This window comes from Periplaneta americana, chromosome 15 (genome assembly GCF_040183065.1).
Source record: "Periplaneta americana isolate PAMFEO1 chromosome 15, P.americana_PAMFEO1_priV1, whole genome shotgun sequence".
In the NCBI taxonomy this organism is placed as follows: Eukaryota; Metazoa; Arthropoda; class Insecta; order Blattodea; family Blattidae; genus Periplaneta; species Periplaneta americana.
In genome coordinates, this window is record NC_091131.1 from 170,856,444 (window position 1) to 170,878,338 (window position 21,895).

The 21,895-nt window shown below is 36.6% G+C and overlaps 1 protein-coding gene across 2 annotated transcripts in view; it reads left to right on the top strand.

Annotated features, from left to right (window-relative positions):
• The window catches only part of LOC138715535 (E3 ubiquitin-protein ligase MARCHF3-like), a 90,724-nt gene that overhangs the window by 23,590 nt on the left and 45,239 nt on the right, over positions 1–21,895 (top strand). For both annotated transcript variants that reach the window (XM_069848574.1, XM_069848576.1), the window contains 4 exons: positions 1,537–1,581; positions 3,872–3,939; positions 8,498–8,537; positions 16,969–17,013. The gene's annotated coding sequence lies outside the window, so the exon portion shown is untranslated. The remainder of the gene's footprint in view (positions 1–1,536; positions 1,582–3,871; positions 3,940–8,497; positions 8,538–16,968; positions 17,014–21,895) is intronic.

Consider the following 21,895-nt stretch of genomic DNA (forward strand, 5'->3'; position numbering starts at 1 on the left):
TCTTCTCCGTATTCACATTTCAAATGCTTCTATTCGCTTTTCTTCTCTTCCTCTTAATGTCCTTATTTCTGTCCCATGTCGTACAATGCCACATTCCACACACAGCACTACACTAGTTTCTTCCTTGGTTCTTTTTCTGGAGGTCTGCAGAAGATTCTCCATTTTCTATTAAAAGCTGCTTTTGTCATTGCTATACACCTTTCAGCTTCTAGCAGCAGCCCATGTTATTGCTTATAGCACACTTAAAGTATTTGAAGCTGTTCACTTGCACTGCTGAGTTCTTCACTAAATCCTCCAAGTAGATGTTGAACGGGTAGGTGATATATGACATCCTTGTACTGCTCTCTCAATTTCACTTTCATGCGACATTTTTTCTCCTTAGGTTTGGAGGAATGAGATCAAAATAATTTTCATTATTTGCTTTACGATTAAATTCTTTGTCAGAAAAAGCACATTTTTATTGGGGGAAGTGTTTAGAACAAAGGGACCGTATTCATAGACATTCTTAGCGCGGGCTTCCGGTGGATCATCAGCGTACCAAATTTTTCGTATTCAAAAACCAGAATTAGCGATATGAATTCATATTAATCCTGAACAAGTAACCAGTCGATAGCCGGGGCTAGTTTAGCACGCTCGTAGCACGGGCTAGCGAAATGTCTATGAATAGCACCCAAGAAGATTAAGAAAGAAAAGCTTCTGGCTATTACTGAATCTGCCGATAATATTAAGACAAATCAAGCCACTTATTTCGCAATAGAGGCGGCTGTGAGAGTGTTTTCCATCTTTGTCATTCATGCTGTCAACAACATTCTAAGTCGACAATATTTTCAATATTATTGCATAGTCTGTCAGAATCCTTCCTCAAATATTGTAATGACATTACAGATCGGCAAATTTTTAATTGTAGTAACTAATATCGATCTGTTTAATTTGAAAAATGCCGAAGCATTATTTAAAGAAACAAGTCTAAGCATATCATGCATGTTATCATCGGAAAAATTGACCATTAATAATTGCTTAATTAGTTCTTTCAATAGAAAATGGTTTACATATGCTTGTGAAACTGAAAATCAGTTGCGCAGGGAATTTACGAATCTTCGGATTCTGTTCAGGGTTTAAGTAACTGTTAAAAGTACGGCAGTTCTCGTTATTTTACGTGTTTTCGAATAGTGTAGTATGTGAAAAATCAATTATTTCCAACTGCAACTCTAAGGATAACATAACAGAAGGGTTCTAATTTGGATTGAATAATTGAATCACTTTCACTTAGTGTCTCTGATTACGTTTTCTCTTAATATTCATAGATTGTTCATGTATTAACCGCATTATATCTTCTTTTTACTGAAGGCAGACTTCTGTATCTCCATGGTGAATGCTAAAGGTATAGTGTACAGTGTACAGTGTACATTGTACACCCCTTTCTCATACTAACCAGGCCGCTGAAGCTTAATATAGCAAGAAGATTGAGAAGAGAGTGAGATATTTGGTCCAGTGATTTTTCCCCTATAATTATTACTGGTTTATTTTCTTTTATAGAACCGAGGCCACTACAATATAATGGAGAAGAGCCAGACTGTTTCCGTAAGTAATTATTCAGTATTCATAGATCACAGTGTGTACTCCTTGCAGGCTGTCCATAATAGTTATATGACTGAATAATCACATGGAAAGCAATCTTTAAATAATATTTTGATAATAGATTACTTTTTAGAACAAAGATATTGATATCAGTTTCCGATTATATACTTTATCTTAACAAAGTTTATTTTGCTCCATCCATACAAAAGTTGCTAAGAGCAATAGTCTCCCTTTTACACACCTTCCTTAGTTCTTAATCATTCATTGGCACATTCTCTCTAGAAATTTGTTGCTTGAGCATGAGTTACTTGATTTTTTAGGTGAAGAGCCATGTGCCAGAAGAATTCATAAAATATCTCAGTTGTTCTCAAACATAAAAATAAAGGTTAGAAGAAAGAATTCTTCTTATGCCTAATATTCAAACACTCCATAGACAGTACGTCTAGTAAACACTTAAGTTTGTGTACGTTCTCCTGTTGCAAGTCTTGCCGAGTGAATAATAATTGGAGTTGCAGTCACCTCCACTGAAGGGCGATGACCTCAAGGAGCACAGCTACTCCTTGCAGTGTTGCAACACGTTACATTTCATATTCTCAAAATTATTGGACGTATCAAAAACGTATTTTCATAAGTTGTTCGCATTGACTTCATCTATTAATGTAATAGGTTTCCTTCCACGCTGTATAATGCAATGACTTTTTTAAATAAATTTCCCCTCGTTTAGTCAACTGTCCGAAGACTGGTCTGAACCTCATAAGTGACACCATGAAGTATCACTTATGAAGCAACTAAGACAGGAGACAGTGGCTAGTGTGGCCGGTTCCTTTTCCCCTCCATTGCATACATCGCTGACTAGCAACAAATTACATTGATCAGATTTCAGATGCATACAAATTGTTGTTCCTCTGACAAATATCGTCAAGTGAGATGTATTGCCTGATAATAGATTACAGTAGACCGTCGATAATCCGAAAGTCGTTGTCTGAACAGTCGAATATCCGACTCCGAACGCTCAAATTTTTTTTAATGAAAAAGCTGTCTGCCTGTGACTTATAACTCCCAAAAATTCTCCTGGATGACTGCTGATATTTCAAGGATTGGTACGGAAATAACCTTACATCAAATATTAAAACAGTCAGATAGAACATAAAAAAGGGAAAGTTCTTTTAATCCTAGATAACGACCCACATATCCTTCATTTGAAATTCTTAAGGTTTATAAATTTCGTATTGTTCTAGGGTGTTGAGTTTTTGCTCTTTGGTTCAATGTGTAGTATTTCATGTCAGTGTGTATGTTGCTGTAGCTATGGTTGGAGTTTGTGATGTGTTCTACGAAAGTTGAATTATTCTACAAAAAATTTAAAAAGAAAGTATTTAACACCGAATAATTTAAACACTTAACTTGAAGGACTGTGTTTATATGGTTTCTGATGTTTTGGATAGTTTTACAGAAGAAAATTAAAAAGTTGTGGATGAAAAAATTATGGCCTATACGTATAGAAGCAGGAAAAAATGAGGAATGGAAATGCGTGCAAAATGAAGATTTAACTGAAGCTACGACTCTTTCTAACGCCATACACAGCTTCAGAAATTGTGAGAAGGTCGATGCTAACGAATGGTTGAATCTTGACCAAAACGATTTCGGGTACCAAATTTTGAACGACGATGAAATTCTGACTGTTGTAACAGATAATGAAGCACCTGTAGATGAAGATGACGGCGTAACAGAAAACTAGGATGAAAGAAGCCCTAGAGGTCAATTCACGGTGAAGCAATCAGTGGTCTAGAGACTTTTAAAATTGGCTGAATAAAATGCCTGTGTATACGGTAACACAGCTTGTCTGTCTACAAATTAGAGACTTGACTGCAAAGAAACGAAACACAGTAAAAATTTAAAAAATGATCAAAGACTTTTTAAAATCTGTCTAATGTTGCTTGTAGTACAGTCAGTAGGTCTATTGAAATCTTTAAAGTTAATATAGCATGCAGTTAAATTATTTGTGGTGTTGTTATTGCTCTATGTTCGAAAATCCGAACGAATCGATACTTCGAACAGGAATAAACATCAATTAGTTCGGATTATCGACACTACTGTATTTATCAGCCGAACCTCAATCAGAAGCATAAACATAATTGTTTATTGTTTATTAAATAACATTGACAGAAATACAATCTTAGTTCTTCCCTGAAGGAGTAAAAAAACTCGTGCTCAGGGAGATACCTAAACACAAAGATAATTTTTTGACACAAACTGGGTCAAGAAAAAAAATTACTAGATTCTTTTCTTTCCACAGGTCCACACCTCCAACAACATCCACTGGAGGTGTGAGCGGACTGTCCGCCTGTCCTAGGAACGGGCGGGGTAAGTAAACGTCTTCATGCGCAGATCGCAGTGACTTTCATTCCAAAGCTTTCTAACTATTTATATCAATTAAGTGAAATTTAAGCAAGAAACACGTAAATTTATGTATTGAGGGTAAAGTTTATAAAACAAGTGTTAATTACATTTTAGGTTTCCGAGGCCCATTTCAATTTCCAAATGCCACCCATGTATTTTTGTTATTTAGTCAACTGTGTGAAGACAGATCTGAACCTCACAATTGAAACAAGAAGTCACCACTTATGAGAACTAAGATAGGAGATAATCTGGTAATTTAAGGTTTCCAGTGATACAAAGTTCAGTTTTTAGTATTTCCACACTTAAACGATTTCTCTCATCATTTCGTAATCTGTTAGGACTATTCATGATATTAATTGTACACTCTGCAACCACGTTTTGAACTTACTTACAAATGGATTTTGAGGAACCCGAAGGTTTATTGCCGCCCTCACATAAGCCAGCCATCGGTCCCTATCCTGTGCAAGATTAATCCAGTCTCTATCGTCATATCCTATCTTCCTCAAATCCATTTTAATATTATCCTCCCATCTACGTCCCGGCCACCCCAAGAGTCTTTTTCCCTCCGGTCTCCCAACTAATACTCTATATGCATTTCTGCATTCGCCCATACGTGCTACATGCCCTGCCCATCTCAAATGTCTGGATTTAATGTTCCTAATTATGTCAGGTGAAGAATACAATGCGTGCAGTTCTGCGTCGTAACTTTTTCCATTCTCCTGTAACTTCATCCCTCTTAGCCCCAAATATTTTCCTAAGAACCTTATTCTCAAACGCTCTTAGTCTCAGTTCCTCTCTCAAAGTGAGAGTCCAAGTTTCACAACCATTCAGAACAACCGGTAATATAACTGTTTTATAAATTCTAACTTTCAGATTTTTTTGACAGCAGACTAGATGATAAAAGCTTCTCAACCGAATAATGAAACGCATTTCCCATATTTATTCTGCGTTTAATTTCCTCCCGAGTGTCATTTATATTTGTTACTGTTCCTCCAAGATATTTGAATTTTCCCAACTCTTCGAAGGGTAAATCTCCGATTTTTATATTTCCAGTTCGTACAATATTCTGGTCACGAGACATAATCATATACCTTGTTTTTTTCGGGATTTACTTTGAATCCAATTGCTTTTCTTGCTTCAAGTAAAATTTCTGTGTTTTCCCTAATCGTTTGTGGATTTTGTCATAACATATTCACGTCATCCGCATAGACAAGAAGCTGATGTAACCCGTTCAATCCCAAAACCTGCCTGTTATCCTGAACTTTCCTAATGGCATATTCTAAAGCGAAGTTAAAAAGTAAAGGTGATAGTGGATCTCCCTGCTTTAGCCGGCAGTGAATTTGAAAAGCATCACATAGAAACTGGCCTATACGGACTCTGCTGTACGTTTCACTGAGACACATTTTAATTAATCCAACTAGTGTCTTGGGATTACCAAAATCAATAAGAATGTCATATAATACTTCTCTCTTAACCGAGTCATGTGCCTTTTTGAAATCTATGATTAACTGATGTACTCTGCCCTTATATTCCTATTTTTTCTCCAATATCTGTCGAATACACTAAATCTGATCAATAGTCGATATATTACGCCTAAAACCACACTGATTATCCCCAATAATTTCATATACGTACGGAGTTAATCTTCTCAAAAGAATATTGGACAAAATATTGTACGACGTCAACAAAAGTGATATTCCTCGAAAGTTACCACAGTTAGTCTTGTCCCCCTTCTTAAAAATATGTACAATTATGGACTTCTTCCATTGTCCTTGTATAATTTCCTTTTCCGAAATAGGAAGTACAATTTTATAAATTTCGCTATATAATGCACTTCCACCCTCTTGTAATAATTGTGCTGGAATTTGATCGATACCTGGAGACTTGTACTTTTTCAGATTTTCTATCGGAATTTCGACTTCTGAGAGCATGGGTTCGAGTATAAACCACGTGTTGAACTACTATTTCTAATTGTGGAGATTTCTCTGAGGCACCTTTAGTCTGAAAATATTTATTTAATTCCCCAAAACTTTTCAAATACGCATCTTTCACAAAGGAAGAAACCACTTCATTTAATAAGCACAGGTCACCATACATTGTATCTTCATCAAGTTGTGGCTTTAATTTTCAACTAATACATAACATTTCTTCAACGTTTGGTGTGGAACCATCAAGTAAAACTGAAAAATACTTGAAAATTCCCTATCTTCACGTTACACGAAATAGAGAAATATCCCTTTCAGCCTATGTAATAAAAATTCCTATAACAAGTTTTCAAACTGATTTAATAAAATTACCTGCCGAAATTAGAGTCTTTAATAATGATAACAGCCAACGGCCTCATGATGAGACCCACCAACATGTTCGGCTGAGCTGGTAAAATACCGGCAGGCTACCAACCCTAAAAGTATGATATACTTGAATGGTATTTTATTGTGGCAAAAGATGACTGGGATATTTCCAACCCATTGTTGTGAGACACAATGCTACAGTTTAAACAGTCGAAGTTTCAAAACTGAAAACATTACATCACATTTTTCCTTCCAGAGACAAAAATGTAAATCTGTTAAATACTGTCAGTTTTAATTATGAGAGATATACATAAGGAGCTTTTGAAATGAGTGTATCTAGAAGGAAAAATAAGCGATCGGTGACTGGCTGTTATCGGTTTGTTGGGTTTTCGGTACCGTATCAGCGTATTCCGAATCTCACCGGTCCGGTGGCATCAATGACGTCACGTTGCAGCGAAATAACGAACAAAAAAATTGCTGGAAGGATCCATGGCTGTCATGGCGACTGTACAGATTGTTGTCTGTGCTACACTAGCAAAATTTTCCCATCTCGTTCAAAGAAAAGATAGCATAAACAATTTATTTCTTCAACCGGTAGCAATAACGGGTCCGTTGATGTGTTCGCTCATAAGCCATTAACATATTGTTTTTACGTTGTGCTCATTACAAACAATACAGCAGAACACACCGCCATGACACAACAGTGCACGATGTTATTCTTCTGCTAATTCCCGCCCTATACAAGAACCAATCAGATTCACTGATGGCGGCTGATGGAGACTGCCACCACTTCTGCAAGTTGATGGCACCGGTGCGACACCGGTGGAGCATCAATGACGTCATCGGTGGAATTCGGAACACCGTGATGCCATCGGATTGCTCACCGGAATACGCTAGATAGACAGAAAGCGGAATTTCCGGAAGCTCTACATGGGCTGTCGCACCACGGATTACTAATAATGTCTTAATTTATATACAGCTATTAATAGGGATATGATCGTCTACCTCTGGTTCGCTATGTGGACTTGAGGTCAGCAGCTGGCTGGTCGGTCATGGCCCTTCATGGGCTATCATGCCTCAGATTAAAATTATAAATAGGGGTAGGAAAAAGTATTCCCATCCGCTCACTCTTATACCTAGTATGTCGAAACTACAACAATGACAGACAGTGATGCTGGCAGCAATAGATTTGATTCAAGGGATAAAACTCAGTTAATTAAATATACGAGGGGCATCCAGAAAGTAAGTTTCCCGATTTTTTACCCCTTGAAAGTAAACGTAATTAGCCGTGTCAATTGCGCATGCGTAACAGATCTATGACGTATCATTCATATGCCAGCCGGACAGGTCCCGCGTGGTGCCAGTAGCGTGGCAGCAGTGGTTCGAAATGGAAGCTCTTATTCCTTCTCCCGCCGCATCGAGGTTCGGTCGGTGATAGTTCTTTAATGCACAAAGCATTGCCAGCTCTCATCGGCAGCTGTCAGGTCTATGGGCCGAACCCCCCCCTCTCTCTCTCCCTCTCCCTCTCTCCCTCTCCCCTCTCTCTCCCCCTCTCGCCCTCTCTCTCTCCCTCTCTCCTTCTCCCTCTCTCTCTCTCTCTCTCTCAAGAAATTCCTGTACTCCGATAAGCGTTTTGGCAACGACGAAGAGCTGAAGACGTCTGTCACACTCTGGTTCCATTTACAGGCGGCAGAGTTCTACGAGAGAGGGATACAAAAGTTGATCCCACGATAGAAGTGTCTCAATTCTGATGGTGGCTATGTTGGAAAATAGCTGAAACATTGCTGTACCTGTTGCCAATAAATGTTTTCCTAAAAGTGTGTGTTCTTTAAAAAAAATAGGGAAACTTACTTTCTGGATGCGCCTCGTATTTTGTTTTGTGTTGATTAGTTATATAAATTGGAGTTATATTTCTAAACTGGTGATGAATTAATAATCATTCTAAATTTATCTTTTATTTATTTACATTATGATGAGGTATTTTTTGTTTTTATACGTAGGAATATGCCTTTCTCAATTCCATCTTCAGCACGATTCAAATTGTGAACAATGTTTCTAATTAGTTTTGAGTACAGAGTTCAGAACCAGATATTTCTAATGCTTCAACAGCAGTTGGAAAAATTCTAAAAGGCGATCAAACATAATTTATATTACATTGAATGGCTGCATCCCTTGTAAATTACTGTTACTTACCTGGTTTTAACAAAATATGTCACTACTTTTCTTTACAGCACTACATCACCGAGGCTGGAACATCAGGCTGACGATAACGTAAGTTCATATTTACCGTTATTTATTTGTTTCCAGTGACACACCTAGAAATATGGTTTGGTGGGGGGACTAACCGTAATCAGTATTTGCTATAGCTGTGAAGCGCTGATGTGCTGAGAAGTACAGACGGCATCACTGAAAATGATTCAATGGTTGGGGCTATTAAACACATTTCAAGTAAAAGTTACAGATCTTCTAACATTATCAAAATCTTGAGCTTTTTGAATGAAGATGTGATAAACATGTACAGGGACATCATTTTACTTTTACTAACATTTTTAATATTAACCTGGTTATACCTTTAGAGAACCGGAAACACCGTTCGCTACCTCCTTCCACGACTGGAGTTCGATGATACTGGCGTAAAACACAAACAAATCACTTTACTAGGTATAGGAGGGAAGAAAAGTAGTTCATCCATTTATGTAAACTAGGAAATATCGCGATTTTGAGTTCGATAATTTTCATTACGTTTTTGTTTAATCAAAATGCAGTACTGTATTAAGAATAAGTGTTTTTACTCACGAACTGAGCTATTCATGCGAACGTATTCATTATGCAGTGTATATTATACTGTCTACAGCACATTAGAGTACAGTATAGAGAATGAAGTTCAATTGAAAAATAATCATAATATGGATATTTAAACACATTTTTGAAAATAGTGGCCGTTCATTTCGATACAGGCTTCAGTTCTTTTGTGCATAATATCGCACTATAGACTATTGCATCTAATTCCAATTGCCAGTTTTGTCCTTCGTACTAGTAACTCATGTTGAAATAATTCTGTACCTACTCTATAAAAGAGTACCTTACGTACTGTAAATTCCATCTTCACTTCTGCCCGACCCGCAAAGATAAAATTACTCAGACATGCTATCTACTGTCCGTCCAAGTGGTTATGCCGCAGGGTCGTAGAAAGGGGGAACTCACGTGACAGTTAATTACTTAACGAGGCCCTTTTATTTAAGTTATTTTAAACAGTTGTATAATATTACGTAAACGTCCAATTCCTAACAGAAATTAATGTTTTCAGAAAAGAGCTAAGACAGCCCTGCTTTTACAGAGGGGCGTGCAGAAGCAGGTGGGGGAAATCGGGATGCGACGTAGGCAAACGGACAGTACCTGTGCGAAAATATGAGTCAATATTAAAAGTTCTTTCGTCACTGGAAAACGCGAACATATTTCTGGAACGTACTATACTCAGTAACTCAGTGCTGTTTACTATAAGCAGCCTTGATTCTGTCTGGAGAACAGTTGAAACTTCATTAGTAGAAGGGGTGGGAGTGAAGTACATTCAAAAACTCAGGTACAATAAAAATTGAAGTAAAAATAAAATGATGTCCCTGTATTAACATACATGCTTACTTAAAATTAAATGTTTTAAAGATCACAGACTTCTCACAACAACATATACATTCAAGTCAAGGCAAATAAAACCTTTCATTTTCTTTCTTGTTTTCCCCCCTTTCGTCATTCTTAATTTTCTTAAGTTCCTTAAGATAACTTCTCTTGTTCTCATGCTTACGAATGATATTAAAATAGGTCTGAATCTTCCTTTCCCAATTCTATAAGTCTGTTCAATATGGCCCACTCTCACATCGATACCAAAAATCTTATCGCACACAATACATACAGTCTCATATGTATCCATTTCATATTCATGACCCTCTTCTTCCACCCCGAAGAATATTAAATTCTTCTTCCTTTGCTTATCTTCATAATATTTGATTTTCTCTTTCATTTGCTCATTTTCCCGTACCAGATAATCAATCTTCGCACTGATGTTATCCACTCTGCACTTCAAGCTTTCTGATGATATATCCACTTGATTCTTCGAGTTTCCTGTACTGTTCTGCATTTGTAGTTCTCCATTCCTAGCTTCATTTCCCTCCTTCTTTATCACTTCTCGTTGTAGCACTTTATCCATTTTCTATTGTACCTCCCGCTCTATCACTCGCTCATTGGTCAATGCCCCTCTACGCTGTTCAGTCTCTGCTCCTTCAGCACATGTCCTTACTCGGCTAAAACTCGCTGATGACTGTGTAATTGTAAATATACCAATTACTTATTCATGTGATAGTGAGAAATTTTTCGTCTCTGTATGTATGTGTTTCTCAGTTCCATCTTGAGCAGGTTTCAGATTCATATTCATAATCATCGTCATCATCTGTTAGTTCATACACGGTTTAGGCAATTTACCTGTTTTCAGAATAAGTATTTTCATCGTTTAATGCTTTTTTCCCTAGGGATTCATAATTATGCATTCTTATTAGTTTTATGAGATAATGCTTTGTCCATGATTTTGTCGTTGACTATTCCACAGATGATGACATACGAGTCAGGTTGTGAACACTATTTCTAATTCGTGTTGTTTGAGCAATGTGTTCTGAATCAGTTCGACATCAGCTGGCATATAGCCCAAATTTCGATCAAGTATAATTGATAATATATTCAATACTACATCCCTAATTAGCTCTACTTCCTGTGATTAAAAACATTTAATGACTTCAATTTATTATAGACTGTCAATTTTTTATTTACAGCCCGGACATGTTAGTATGTGTCTGCTTCAATCTGTGTGCTAAATTTGGTGAGTTTATAATTGTTTCCATTGGTACATCTAAACATGATTTGGGAAGGCTATTCTTAATCTTTGCCAGAGAGGAAAATTAAAGTTTTTTTTAACTATATTCACAGACAAAGATTGGATGCATTGAAAATAATATTTATCAGCATTGAATATGAATGTCTGGTGGGAATCTTTTGGGCTAGCAGACACGCTTCAATATTTAAGTCACAGAAATTACAACATTACCCAAAAGTGGACTTTTTATAATAGGGGTATGTCGTAAAAATCTACTCACACAGGTCTGTATAACATATTGTTTAAATATCACACACTTCCCACAATATTACATAAAGACATGTGAATGCATTTACCCTTTCTTTCTTTTCTCTTAGAAACGGGATACATGAACATGCTTCGAGCCTTGTCCACGTGGTTTGTCACTGTTTCTTTCTATGCACTTTCATTTTATCTAATGTCGTTCTGACAATTATACATATCTCTGAATTTGTCTTACGCAGATATTCTCACTTTATTTGAGAGACAACTCAGTGATCACTCTCCCGTTCACAATTAACATATTCCTTATTAAATGTTGTGACTTTGTATCATATGAGAGCACAGTTGTTGCGCAACCTCATCGTGAACGAGCGGGTTCGGGATCCAATCGAGTTGGGACAGATTACTCCACCTGCTTGAATTTTTTTCTCAGGGATTTCCCTCATCCCATAAAGAGTAAATGTTGGATAATCTTCGATGATGGGCTCTGGATTCATTTCGCATCCATTATCACATTCATTTCATTAAGACGTTACGTAACCCTAGCAATTGATGAAGTGTCGTGTCATAAACTTACCTATATTACATAATCAGGAATGGATTTCAGAAAATATAGCCAAGCATTACGAAATTGTTGTGTTAAACAAACTTGCACGGACGTTCGTTTACAATTTCTTTCTGAATAGGACACTGGTCTTAACAATAAATTAATTTTTTCCCAAATTTTTTGGTGATTCAGTGTTTATTCCACAGACGCTTTTGAAGCATTTCGCTACGGGCCACTGAAAAAGTATATATGCATGTTGCGACAACCTAAGTGATCTTGAAAATCTTCAGAAACGAAGATGAGTTTGGAGGAAATAAAATCAGAGATGTGTATTAACTAATATTTTCTGAGTTTTCGAAATGAAAATAAAATATTAACTTAATGTGCAACGTTGATGAAAGTATTTGAGGAAACCGGGACATTTTGAGGAAAGGATTTTAGTGTCTTTACAAATCAGGCATAGTTTGCTATATTCTTGTTTGCGAATATGTTAATGTTTAGTGTCTTAAATAATTGGAAATTGAACACATATGTAGAATCGCAGAATTATCAGAGTAATCGATTTGTGTTATGGATACTTCTGTTCACTCTCTACAAATGATTGTATTAAAGTCTTAATTGACTGCGGGCATCATCGTTTTGAAAAACACGTTACTCCCTTACTTGTTTGATGATCGTTAACCTCTGCCCAAGTAAGTAAACGCCACGCCACCAGCCTGTAGATTAGCCGTTGGATCCCATTAGCTGATGTGCCACGGAACTCTTAAGTCTTATTTGATATTCAACTGTCAAATATGGCTAGGGAAAAGTATTGCTATTCGATAACTCCGCCAAACACAGTAGTAGGGCTTACTGTGTGGGAATAGATTGAACGGGGATATACAGTCTGATTGTAGAAGTGATACCGGTACACTTTATCTGAGAGAAATAACTCAGACTACGTATTAAACACCTTTTATTTTGTGTTGATTGGCCATACAAATTGAACTTACATTTTACACCGTCATGAATTAATAATAATTGTAAATTCACCAATTACTTATTCACGTGATGGTGAGAGTTTTTCGTCTCTGTATGTATGTGTCTCTCATCTCCATCTTAAGTAGGTTTCAGATTCATATTCATCATCATCATCAACATCAGCATCATCATCTGTTAGTTCATGCACGGTGTAGGCAATTTACCTCTTTCAGATCAAGTATTTTCCGCCATCCCTTGATGTGTCGTTAAATTCTTTTTTTCCTAGGGGTTAATTAATTTGCACTTTTCTTTGTTTTCAGAGATAATCGTATCCTAATAATTGTCCATGATTTTCTCGTTAACTGATCTACAGATAATTATATTCGGGTCAGGTTATGTACCCTGTTTCCAATTCGTGTAGTTTCAGCAATGTGTTCTGCATCACTTCGATATCAGCTGGCATAAACCCCAAATTTCGATCACGTATAATTTATATTATATTCAATGGTGCAACCCCCTTATTAGCATTACTTCCTGTGTATAAAAACCATTTAATGACTTCAATTTGTTATAGGCTCTCATTTCTTTTATTCAAAGCCCCTACACGACACAATACAGCCGCCGAATCTTGGTATTTTCAGGTGAGTTTATATTTACAATTCTTTCTTTGTTTCTATTGGTATAACTAAACATGATTTGGGAAGGCTATTCTTAATCTTTGTTACAGAAGAAAATTAAAGTTTTTTAACTTTATTCACACGCAAGGATTGGATGCACTGAGAATAATATTTCGCCTTATTGAATATGATTGGCTGGTGGGAATGTCTTGGGCTAATAGACACGCTCCATAATTAAAGTCACAGACCTTCGAACTTTGCCCAAAAGTTAACTTTTTACAACAAACTTATGTAGTAAAAATCTACTTACTCACAAGCCTGCATGAAATTCAATATTTTTAAGGTCACATAATTACCAAAATATTAAAATAAGGCACGTAAATGCAATGCCACTTTTTCCTTTTCTCTTTGAACGGGGATATATGAACTTGTTTCGAGCTTCGATCCCGTGGTTTTGTCACTGTTTGTTTCAAAGCACTTTCATTGTATCTAATATCGTTGTGACATTCAAGTTATTATGGCCCCAAGACAAACATCGTTTAAACTGAATACTTATCTCTGCATTTATCTTACTCTGATATTCTTACTTTACCTAACAGACAACACAGTGATCATTCTCCCCCTCGAAATTAAAATATTCCTTATTAAATGTTGTGACTTTGTATCATATGAGTGCACATGATCGTGAAGCGAGCGGGTTCTTTATCCAATGGAGTTGGGACAAATTAGCCTGCATGCGTGAATTTTTCTCAGGGTTTTCCCTCATGCCATTAAGGGTAAATGTTGGATAACTTTCGACGATGGGAGCTGGATTCATTTCGCATCCTTTATCACTTACATTTCATTGAGATTTTATATAACCTTAGCAATTGATGAAATGTCGCATCATGAAATAAGCTATATCACATCATCTGGAATGGATTTCAGGAAATTATAGCTAAGCATTACGAAATTGTTGCGTTTAACAAATTCATATGCACAATATCTTACAATTTCATTCTTAATAGGACACTGATCTCTATTTTTCCCTAAGTTCTGTACTATACAGTGTTTATTCCACATTCGTATTCAACGCATTTCGCTACAGAGCTTCTAAGAATGTATATGATGTAAATGCGAGAACCTCAATGAACTTAGAAATCTTCAGAAACTGAGATGAATATGGAGGAAATAATATCAGAGATGTGTATGAACAATTTATATCTGGGTTATCTGAATGAAAATAATGTGTTAATACAATGGGTAACGTTGATGAAAGAATTTAAGAAAACCGGGATATTTTGAGGAATGGATTTGAGTATGGTTACAATTATCGTGTAGTTTGTATATGTGGCAATATTCTTGTAGGCGTTACATCTTAATGTTAAGTGTCTTAAATAATTTGAAAAGGAACACGAATGAAGAATTAGAATGAGCTGAATTTGTAGAGTAACGGATTGGTGTTATTGATTATTTTGTTCACACTCTGCAAATATTTGCATTACGTAAAATGTCAATTGACACGGAGCATAATTATGTTGAAAGTACGTCATCCCCATACCTGTTAGATGATCGTTAACCTCTCTGCAAGCAAGTGAACGTCACCCTATCAGCCTGTAGATTGCCCCCTGGAGCTTCAATTGCTGGTGCGCCACGGACTACTCTTAATGTCTTAATTGATATTCAACTGTCAAATACGGCTAAAAAAATTATTCCTATCCGAGAACTCAGCCACATATTATAGTAGGACCTACAGTCTGGGAATAGGTTGAAGGGGGATATACAGTCTGATGCTAGAAGTGATACCGATACACATGGTCCATGGGAAATTACTCAGATTACGTAATAAATAGATTTCATTTGTGTTGATTGGCCATACAAATTAAGCTTACATTTCTACACCAGTGATGAATTAATAGTAATTGTAAATACACCAATTATTTATTCATATAATGGTGAGAATTTTTTCGTCTCTGTATGTATGTGTTTCTCAGTTTCATCTTCAGCACGCTTCATATTCTTCCTCATCATCATCATCATCATCATCATCTGTTACATCATGCACTGTGTAGGCAATTTACCTGTTTTCAAATCAAGCACTTTATGCCATCACTTGATCGTCAAGTGCTTTTTTCCCTTACTTACTTACTTACAAATGGCTTTTAAGGAACCCGAAGGTTCATTGCCGCCCTCACATAAGCCCGCCAGCAGTCCCTATCCTGTGCAAGATTAATCCAGTCTCTACCATCATACCCCAGCTCCCTCAAATCCATTTTAATATTATCCTCCCATCTACGTCTCGGCCTCCCTAAAGGTCTTTTTCCCTCCGGTCTCCCAACTAACACTCTATATGCTTTTCTGGATTCGCCCATACGTGCTACATGCCCTGCCCATCTCAAACGTCTAGATTTAATGTTCCTAATTATGTCAGGTGAAGAATACAATGCTGGCTTATACTAACCAGGCCACTAAAGCACAATCCTTACTAACAGAATTAATAAAAACAGTGGAATATTGCATTTAGTCCACTGTTGTCCTTTGTTCCTCTAAATATTTAGCTTAAAAAGTGTTAATTTCAAATGTCCAATATGTTCAATGCTCAAATATGTTGATATATATGACATCTTCGAAGACCGGAGCGTGACAGACGATTTTGTGGCGATGAAATTCGAGATAAGAACCGCCATGGTATGGTGATTAATTATGGAGTTATGAGAGGCAATACCCAGAAGTCAAATGGAGTAATAGTTACTTTTGATCCACAGTGCTTAGTAATTGAAGTAAAATGTCAAAAACACAACAACGGTGTGATGTGTGCGACATGTACCCATCTGTCCCTGAAATGGTCTGATATCTCGGTTTAAACGCAAGAACTGCGAAGAAAATAACTGTAGTTGGTTTGTTTTCAAGTACTGCACAGCGAGTTCTCTGTGCAATGTCACAGTTTAAATTGGCATTACAATACTTACCTGTTTCTCATTTTGAAGTAAGTTAAGCACGTGATGTTCACATTGCGAACGTCTCGCAGACGCCGGTTTTCAAAATGTGTTGTGCGATTCACCCGACGTTCGGCGTTGGACCAAATCCTAGCAAACCTGTGTGCGTCATGCTTGGAGTAAGAAAGTGTAATTTGGAAGTGCGGGATGTTTGATGTGGACAAGTCGGGGTCACAGTCCGAACTGAAATCTTTCGTGCAAAAGCGTTTCACACGGAAATAATATTTGATCCAATAGACAATTGGAAAAATTGCGAAATAGAATATTGGTTTCTATCTTATTTATGCATGCTTTGATGTGGTTTATTACGCCATGGTCTTCGAAGATGGAATTAATTACAGTTGTTCTGACAAACATGGGAGTAGATTGTTTTCCTGGTTTGTTCTTATTAGCATTAGTGATAAATCAATAAGTACTGCTGGCATTTACCGACGCAGTGCTATGTTTTTAACATGATTTATAATAGTTTCTTTTCCTCTTCTAGGTTGTTCCAAGAGAGGATATCCTCATTACAAGCATATTTAACAACGTAAGTAAATATATATGTATACAGGTAATAGTATATATTGCTTAGAGGCTCTTCCTTAATAGCAGTACCACTGCGGCCCGTATCAAATGTGTTTACTGAAAAAAAAAATTGAAAAATTGATTTCATTTTAGAACATAGGTGTTGATACCGGTTTCGGACTATATGCATTACTTTAAATATATCAATTTTCTTCAATCTCCACAATGGATACAACGAGTTATTGCATCTTTTTTATCCACCTCCCTTAATGCATAATCATTCATAGGCACACATATTCCCGTCAGATAGAATTTGTTATTCGCGCATGCATTATCGGTAATTTAATTGTTTTGTGAACAGCTATTTGACGGCAGTATTGATAGAATTTCCCTAGGACCTAAAATGTTGTTTCATCAGCTGCTTGTCTATTCTAATGTCGCGAATTAGTTAGGAGAAAATCCACAAGTTTATTAGGGAAAACACTGGAATTTCATTTGAAACAAGTAAAGAGATATGTTTGGAAGTAAATCCCAATAAGAAGAAGTATACAAATTCATTATGCCCCGTTACCAGAACATAGAAAGGAATGGAAATAGAACAATTGCAAATTTATCCTTTGAAGATGTGGATATATCTTGGAGCAACAGCAGCAAATAGAAACATAAATCAGGAGGAAATTAACGCAAAATAAATATGGGAAATGCCTCTTATTATTCGGTTGAGAAGCGTTTCTCATCCAGTCTGCTCTCAAAAAAGCTGAAAGTAAGAATTCATAAAACAGTGATATTACCAGTTGTTCTGTATGGTAGCGAAACTTGGACTCTAACTTTGAGAGGGGGACAGAGGCTAAGGGTGTTTGAGAATAAGATACTTAGGAAAATATTTGGGGCTAAGAGGGATGAAGTTACAGGAGAATGGAGAAAGTTACACAACACAGAACTGCACGGATTGTATTCTTTACGTAGCATAATTTTGGACATTACATCCAGACGTTAGAGATGAGTAGGGCATGTAGCACGTATGGGTGAATCCAAAAATACATATAGAATGTTAGTTCGGAGTCAGGAGAGAAGAAGACCTTTGGGAGTCACAGACGTAGTTGGTATGATGATAATATTAAAATGAATTTGAGGGAGGTGAAATGTGATGGTAGAGACTGAAATAATCTTGCTCAGGAAGGGACCGATAGAAGGCTTGTATGACAGCGGCAATGAACATTCGTGTTCTCTAACAGCCATTAGTAATTAAGTAAGAGCCTATAGTGTTTAATTAAAAATTAATGCTACAAGAAAGACAATTTCTCTTATGTCCAATATTGCAAACACACCATGTAGCTCCAGTATATAATACGAGTATTAGATGTGGTGGGAAAATTCAGATCATGTTTTGCAATATTTTGCAAATTCACGATTTATATCAGTTTTACAACATTATAAGTTACTTCATTGGCCATTAATAATCGTTATTTTAATTGTCGCCATAATCATAATTAGCAATAAGTATTACAGTTCCTGGACACTTAATTTCCCGATCTTCTTTCCTGTTACGGGGGTAAGTACAGGGAGACTTTAGAGCAGAGGTCTCCAAAAAGCGTATCGTCTTTCGTGCTCTCGATGCTGCCCGCCGAACACAGTGTGATGTAAGGCTAGAGAAGGGGAAGAGACTCGTACCTCAACAGATGGGAGCAGTCAGTGGGGGATCGCGGCAACGGTCTGCTTATGTTTACAAATAATAACATCAAAAGAATAAGAAATATCATACGTTTCTATATTATTTCCAAATACTATGAAGCTGGTGCCTCGTCTGTTGCTATTGACACAAGCCGTTGCAAATTCCACCTCTTCTGTTCTATGGTGCCTTTCAGTACCAGGAAAAGATCTTCTCCAATTGTATTATGTAATTACATCTAGAAGACATTCAGACACAGTAAAATGTTCATTAACTCCTCGGATGAAAATGGCTACGTGAGCTTTGTCATTTCTATCTGTGCTTTCGTCCAATGCAAGTGAGTAAGCTACAAACTGGTTAATTGTGGTTTCGACTTCAGATTCAATTACATTTACAATCTTGAAATTCCTTCTCTGAACTGTAATTGAAAACAATTAAATTTTCTTAAACTTTGACTTTGTTCTGGACACAGTATTTTTGTAACGTCCTGTATGCACGATTTTACAAATGATGCTTCTGTAAAGGGCTTCATTGATTTTCCAATATTCCAAGCTAGAACATAGCTAAAAAGAAGCTTTTCTTTGTTTAAGACTGACTGAGGACACGTGTTTGATTTGTGTTTGTATTTTCTTGTTTTATATTTATCAATATTTGTAGGCCTACGCATTTCACCTAAAATTAAACGAAAGCTATATGTTTTTCAAGCCGAACTGAGTGTAAACGTATTGCATTATACTGATTATTATTATAACCAACAGTTATACAGATAGCCCCAAAATAAATTATTTTCACATGTCCAACATGCCTGTAATTGTATGATATTCTTTGTGAAGAGTCGAGTATTGTCGTCGCATGTTGAACTTTAACACATCGTTAAAAATTTTCGAACACATTAAGTATTTCACATTCTCCCCACTAACACAAAAAAAATTCTCTTCCTATTCATCCTTGAATGTACTACGTCCATGATTAGAAGACATTGTGAAACGTGGAATACTCCGACCAACACAATGATAATGGCAGTCCGCCACTACTCTTCGTTTGCGCATAAACATTGAGTACAGTACAGGTGGGGATGGGTGAGGCGGAGCGTGCTCATTACGTACTGGCTTCGGTTCCGTTCAGGGGCTTACTCGCGAGTACGCTTTTGGAGACGTCTGCTTTAGAGGGTCACTCAGTGACGTCATCATACTACCCCTATTCTTGTCTTTCATTTCTCGTTGCAACACCAGGAAATTATTCACTGCTTTCCCATAGAAACCGATTGAACATTCGCTTTTCCCATTCCTCCACCGAACACGGAATCTATCAATAAATTCATTATATTGTATTATATTATATTATATTTTTATATTCACACCAAAACTCAGCCCTATTCACAGGCTGTGTATAATGCAGAATGTTTAATATAAAATTAACACATTTCTTTATTTATTTCAACAAAAATTATGCTAAGAATAATTTATTGGGGGACTACAGAGATGACATTGACCCCCCTCCTGTCAAGGCGTAACTCATCATGTCGATCCATGTCACTCTTACTAGACGCTCGTTAGAGTACTCTGTTGTCAATACCATCGATCTCGTGTGTAACATTTTGCTTCAAATGGTCCATTGTTAGGAATCGTGTGGCGTAAGCTCAGTCCTTCAAGTAACTCCACAGGAAGAATTCTGGTGTTGTTAAATCCAGAGATCTCAGTGGCCACATTTTCTTGGAAATTATCCAGTCGTCAATGAAACATTCATTTAGCTTCATGGATTCGTTTGGTTTGTGGCATGTGGCACCTTCTTGTTGAAAGCATCCAATATCCGCATATCATTCAACAAATACCTATGCTCCCAGCGAAAGTAGTGGTTTGGTGAGCAATTTCCGCACACAGGATAGTGGAACCAAATTTTATTAACCAGTCTGTGAAAACTGCAGAGTAACGTCGCATTTTCATGAAGTTTTTGAGCAACTTGGAAGATGTAGAGGTGGGTCAAGAATATTTCAACATGACGCTGCCACATGCCACACATGAATTGAGTTTATGGACCTAGTGGAAAGTTTCCTTGACGACCGGTTAACTTCGAAGAACCTGTTGACACCGAGATATCTTAATTTTTCAATACTCGACTTGTTCCTGTTGGGTTACTCAAAGGATAGAGTTAACGAATCACGGCCCGAGAGATTGGACGATTTTAAGCAGAATAGCCTATTATAAACGAGATCAAAGACATTGACAACAGAATCTTCTAATGAGCGGCCAGTAACAGTAAATGACATGTTGAGTAGTGCCTCGAGCAAGAGAGACGGCATTTTCTACAGTAGAGCTTTTCATTTCACGACCGAGATTCATAATAATACACGCTATCGGCCGCTCCCTTCGTACTATACACAGCAGACTGGCTGTCGCGTGCCCTGACGCCGCAAAAGACTAAGCACTCAATGAAGCATATGTGCGGATCTGTCGTCTCGATCGTTTGAAAGTATCGTAGACTGAAAACTGTTTTCGAAGTAATGCTTGCAGTATGGAAGTTTTAAACTGCTTGAAGCCCTATCACCTGATAGTCAACTTAGTAGGTATAGAGGCTTTCAGATTTAATAATAAAGTACAATAAAATATTTGAATAATAACAGAAAGAGTCAATAAAATGAAATAAAAATATAACAAACATTATCAATAAGAATATAAATAAAGTGTAAGCAACAGTAAAAAAGATAAAAAAAAACTGTTCGTCTTTTTCCCCTAGTTGAACGGAACAATAATAATATTTTGTAACAGTTGTATTCGTAATGCCATGTGACAAAATTAAATATATTAAAGAAACCAAAAAAAAAATTCTAGATAAGATTAAAAAATATTAATTTTATAACCAAATGACGATTCTTTTAATTTTGGAATAATTTCAGCACGTATTTTGCTATCTCCATCCTCGATATTTCGTGATATGATCGTTGAATGTGGAATAATAGAATGTGCACCCACCTTACCAATAGTAGCTCCAACGTCAATCATTGTCTGTGATTAAGCATCTCTTAATATAGCCTACATTATGGTAAAAATGTTACGCGAAGGAAACATGTAGATTTGGTTTATTTTTATTAAATACTGTGACTGTAATAGATTACATCTGGTATTGAAGAAAATTGTGACGCATCACAAAACCTCTTATATATATATATATATATATATATATATATATATATATATATATATATGCAATCACACATTTACTAAGCTTCTTTAAACAT